Source organism: Pseudopodoces humilis, chromosome 17, assembly GCF_049639895.1.
Source record: "Pseudopodoces humilis isolate 2021_Gansu_Grassland_sample_001 chromosome 17, ASM4963989v1, whole genome shotgun sequence".
Classification (NCBI taxonomy): Eukaryota; Metazoa; Chordata; class Aves; order Passeriformes; family Paridae; genus Pseudopodoces; species Pseudopodoces humilis.
In genome coordinates, this window is record NC_142216.1 from 17941955 (window position 1) to 17947380 (window position 5426).

The following is a 5426-nucleotide window of genomic DNA, read 5'->3' on the forward strand; positions in this document are numbered from 1 at the left end:
CCCCAGGAGCAGGTGGATGTAGAGCAAGGAGCTTTGCCGTGGATTTGCGAAGCGTTTGGGGTTGGGACCAGAGGTGGCAGCTCCATCCAGCCCCGCCTGTGCCTGCGCCGGGCATCCCGCGGCAGCCCGGGGATGGGGTCAGGGCTGCAGGAGGCTGGAGGAGGAGGAGAGGGGTGCTGCAGCCGGGTGGGTCCCGTCCTGCAGGACATCAGCCTGGCTGGAGAGCCGGGAGAGCTGGCAGTGCCAGCAGGGCAGAGGTGTGGGGCAGGCGGGGGTGCCACGGCATCCCACCAGCCCTTTTGCCGGCATGGCGGCCCCCGGCCTGCGGGGATGATGGAGCAGATGATGCTCTTGGTCTGAGGCGAAAGGCAGAGAAGAGTTGCCATGGAGACCGGCTATGTCATTTAAAGGAGGCATGGAGGCATTCGCAGCCGGCCCTCCCGGATGAACCCCAGCAGCGGGAGGCGAGGGGGGCGGTGTGGGGGTGACCCGCGGCCCCTCACGTCCCGGGGGGGTGGCTGGTCCCCAGAGGTGTCACCTCACGTGAGAGCCAGCAGTGAGGCTGCAGGCAGGGCTGCCTGCCCAGGGCGTGCCCCGGGGCCAGCCTCCCTCGGGGCCAGCTGGCAGCAACTGGTGGCAACTGGGACAGAGCCGTGGTGCTGCCAGCCCGGCCTCAGCAGGGCCTGGGGACAGCCCGCGGAGCAGAGGCCAGGACGTAATCCCCCATCCCATTTTTCTGGGATAGCCCCATGTGCTGGGGAAGGACTGACCAAGGGTCTGGGGTGAGGTTCAGGGTGAAAGCAGGAATATCCAGGATTTGGGGATAATTTAAGATTTAGTTAAAACAAAGCTTTATGTATTAGCAGCCTCCCCCTTTTCCTGCGACCAGCGGAAGCAGCTCGGCCTCTCAGCACCTGCAGGCAGCTCTGGAGCCTCTGCTGGAATCCCCTCGGCATTCCCAGCGCCCCCCGGAGGGAGGAATTATCCCGGGTGGGGTCAGATGTAGCAGCTCTTCCAGCAGGAAAAACCAGTCCCAAATAAAGAGGGACGCAGAGTCCCCCCCCGCTCACTCAGTCTCCCCAGCAGTGCTCTGCTTCGGGCACGCTCTGGCTCCAAAGGGCAGCCCCAGGGCCAGCTCTCACCACTCGTGGGGTGTTTGCTCTCCCTCCCCGTGGCCAGCTGTCCCCTGACCCTCCGGGGGTCCCCCCACACTGACACCCCACGGCTGAGCAGCTCCATGGACGCTCCTGGCGCTCCCAGGGCTGGAAGGAAATGCGGAAAAAAAGAAAACGCGAAAAGCTGCTCCAGTAAATGCATGCCCGGCACGATTCCAGGCCCCGGGGTCACCCTGCTGGTCAGAGGGCTGCAGCCACGGCGGGGACACGGCACGGGAGGTGGCAAACAGAAATGGGTGCAGGGAGGAGGCTCCGGGAGAGGCGCTGGCGCTGTGACAGTGCCAAGGTCACACAGACGGATTGGGGACATGCCCCCATAGCTGATGCTGGCCCAGAGCAAGGGGACAGGGACCTGGGGCACGGGGCTGAGCGCTGGGCGTGGTGTGAGGGGTGTGTGAACCTCACTCCTCGCCAGGTGTGCGGGTGCCTGAACTCGGCACAGACTGCAGCACAAAGTGATGGCACCGAGCAGGGTTCAGGAACGGGCAGCCTGGGGATCCCTGGCTGCATCCAGATGGGTTCCAGCTGCTGGACCCATCTCCCAAAAGCTCCCGGAGCTCTCAGCCCTCGGCAGGGGCAGCACCCGGCTGCCAGAGCCCCGCACGCACCAGCAGCCACCCGGCCGGGTGGGAGCAGCTCCTCCTGCCATGCCTGCCAAGACTCCCACTCCCGAGACTGTACGACAGGAGAAAAGGGAACAGAAATTCACGTTTTCACATTTAGCTTTCCTTTGTACTCAGCTAATTAGCGCCTGAGTCTGGTGATGTCATTAAAGCAGCACTAAGTCTTTATTGGGGTAATTTAATTTTCCCTTTCATATCAGGATGATTTCCTTTGTTGGGGTAGGTGCTGGAGAGGGGGAAGGGCCCGTGCAGACAATTGCTATTGTCAGGATAAATAATTCCCCAGTGGATTGACAAGGGGGGAGGTGGGCTGGGGGGCTGGGAGCTGTCGCTCAGCCGGGTGGCAGCAGGAGCCGGCCAGCCCTCGGGGAGCTGGGTGCCTCGGGACGCCTCTCCCTGCGCCGGGCGGGCTCCCCAGCCAGCCTGGCACCTGCCTTGGCCCCTTTCCAGCCGCTGAAACCGCGCCTGCCTCAGCATTCGGGAGGTGGGTGGGTAAAGCTGGGGGTCCCCCATACAGCTCCCACCCTTCTCCCACTCCAACACCATCCCTGGTGCTGCTGGGAGGAGGGAACGGATTTCACCGGGATAATGGAGCCTTCCTGAGCCCCCAGAGCGTGGGAGAATGCCTGGGCTCTGCACAAAGCTGGGATGTGCCGGGAGCTCCCGGGGCTGGCACAGAGCAGGAGCCCTCACAGGGATCTCCCTCTTCAGGGGTGTCCCGAGCATTATCCCTGCACTGGGAATGGCTGGAACAGGACTCAAGGAATAGTTCCCCTCTCCAGACTCGGAACGCGATGTGGAGGTGCTCCAGCGCTCACTGCCACACCAAACTGGGCAGAAGGAGGGGCCCAGGGAGGTGGGACGCTGCGAGAGACCCAGTGGTGGGGGCCATTCAGCATTGCACCTCTCTGGGACACCTCTGGAATGACTCCAGCTCCTTTCCCAAGCCTGCTTTCCCCTCTCCAATGCATCTCCCCAGCCCCCAGCTCATTCTGCCCCAGGAGGGGTCCCAAAGCCAGGTGAGAGGTGAAGGAGACATCCCACGGGGTCAGAGCCCCGAGGACCAGCTCTCTGAGCTCCCACCGAGCATCACTGCAGTGGGTCCCACCTCATCCCTGCCCAGCAGCCAGGGAGAAGAAGGTGGCACCTCCCTGGGAGGCAGCTGGAAGAGGAGAGGAGCTGATGTCACAGCTCAAGTCACAGTGTCCTCAAGGCTCTGAGGGGACAGTGGCATGGGGCAGGCTGATCCTGGGGCACAGCTGGTGGCAGGGTCCAGCAGAGGATCACTAGCACGGGAGGGGGTGGCAGGAGTGATCCCAAAGCTTTAACTCAGCATGTTTAACACTATGGAGAGCTCTAAGGGAATTGTCCTTGATGGAAAATGGGAAGGGAGGAGAGAGCAACTGGAGGGAGCCCTTTTCCAACCACCCCTGAGTCCATCCCTGAAGGAACCGTGTCCTTACAGCCCCCCCGGAGCCCACCCACCTCCCCCGGAGCCCCCCGAGCGCTGCCGCCAGCCTGGGTGCGGAGCAGGAGGAGAGGGAGCGGGGCTGCAGAGGGGAACGTCACACCCGAAACACAAACACGGCTCGTTGGTAATTAGCAACCGTTTCAAGAGGAATGATGAGCCGCCAGTGACAGGCGGGCGGGTTTCTATTAAAAGCTGCCACGTGTGATCCTTCTCCAAGCCTGCCGGCCCCTCCTTACCTGGCGCTGGGGAAATGAGATGCAAACCTGACATTAATGCAGCATTCGGGGTGAGCTTTAATTGCAGCCAGAGCCGCGGAGCCGGGGGCAGGGGATGGGCACCCTTGTGCTGCCCGGAGCCTCGGGATGCTCTCATCCCTCCAGCCTCCTCCCGACCTTCCCGCGGAGGGCGGCAGTCACGGGGTGCTCTGGAGTGAGCTCTCGGCACCCCGCGTGTCTCCACAAGCTGAGCCACTTGCTGAAATGTTAAGGACTTGTTTGCATCCAGCGGAAGGGAAGCGGGAGAGGAGCCCCGGCTGCCAATCGCTCCTCCGTACCTTCCGGAGACAGGGAAGCGTCCTCGAGTGATTCCTCCACTCGCTCAGCCCCAAAATGTCGCTGTTCAGCCTCGCATGGTGGTTCGATTCCTGCTTAAAAGACCTTCCAGAGCTCCCCGAGCATTGCAGGAGGAGCAGCCCAAGCATTACAGAAGGTGCATCAGTGGCCAGGGCAGCATTTGGGAGGTGGTCCTGGGGCTGCTGCTCCTGTCTTGGACCAGGAGAAGCCAGGACAGGTGGCACTGGAGCGGGATCTGCTCAGGTCAGCAGTGCCCGAGCCGAGATCTGGTGGCCGTGGGTGGGGAAGGTGGGGATGGCCCCAGAGCAGGGGCTGAGGGTGGGTCTGCTCAGCAATCCAGCAGTGACGGGAGCCAGGACAGTGACCCAGCTTTGGATTTGGGAGATTGGCTCCACCAGTCCCACTCTGTGCAATGAAAATGAGGAATTAGGCAGGCAGACGGGCAAAAGGGACAATCAACCAGAGGGGCCAAGGCCATCAGCTCTAGGGACCATCGTTCTGAGGGCTGGAGAGCAGCTCCTGCCCCGGCTCAGGGTGTGAGCAGTGATGCCCACGTCCCTTGCCTGCATCTCAAGGTGAGGACTCCCTCTGCTTCCTGATTTCTCACCCTCACACCTCGATCCCTACCAAAACCACAGCTCCTCCCGAGGGGCAGCGCAGGGACAGCTCCGAGCTCTGCTCCCTGGGGCAGGATCTAGGGAGCAGCTGGAGCTGGGCCAGGGGGTTGGGATGGGTCTCAGGGCAAGGTTCTTCCCCCAGAGGGTGCTGGCACTGCCCAGGCTCCCCAGGGAATGGGCACAGCCCCAAGGCTGCCAGAGCTCCAGGAGAGTTTGGACAGCACTGCCAGGGATGCCCAGGGGGGATTGCTGGGGGGTCTGGGTGGGGACAGGAGCTGGACTCGGTGATCTTTGTGGGTCCCTTCCAGCTCAGGATATTCCATGATAAGTCTATCCAAAGAGGAACCAGCCTGGAGCTGGTGGAGCCCTGAGAGCAGAGCGGGGCTGATCACGCTCTCACTGCCCCTCAGCCGGCTCCTCTCGCAGTGATTCGCTGAGCTCTGGCTTTAACAAGGGCTGCTTGTGCTGAGTGTGTTTGGCTTGGCCTCCTGCTGCCCTGGGCCTGCTGAAGGAGGTGGGTCTGCCCCAGCTCAGCCCCAGAGTTTCTGGGAGTGACGTGGGCTGCTCCTCAGAGCATCCTTGGGGCGTTAAGAGCAGAAGTTCTGACTGGATCTGGCTCTTGGGACAGCGCTGCCCAAAAAAAGAGCTTGGATGAGAGACCCCTTCCACACAGGTGCCTGAGCCCTGGTTCTGCAGGTCCTCAGGAGCTGAGAGCTCCTGGGATGCAGCTGGGCAGTGGCAGTGTGGGATGTGAGGGCTCTCCCTGGGAGAGCAGCAGCGTCCTTGCAGGGGAGATGTTAAGGAGAGGTGTCTGAGGACATTGGTGACACCTTCTACACCCAGAGGGCACTGAGGCCCTGGCACAGGGTGCCCAGAGGAGCTGGGGCTGCCTCTGGATCCCTGGAAGCATCCAAGGCCAGGTTGGAGCCCCCTGGGACAGTGGAATTGTCCCTGCCCTTGGCACAGGG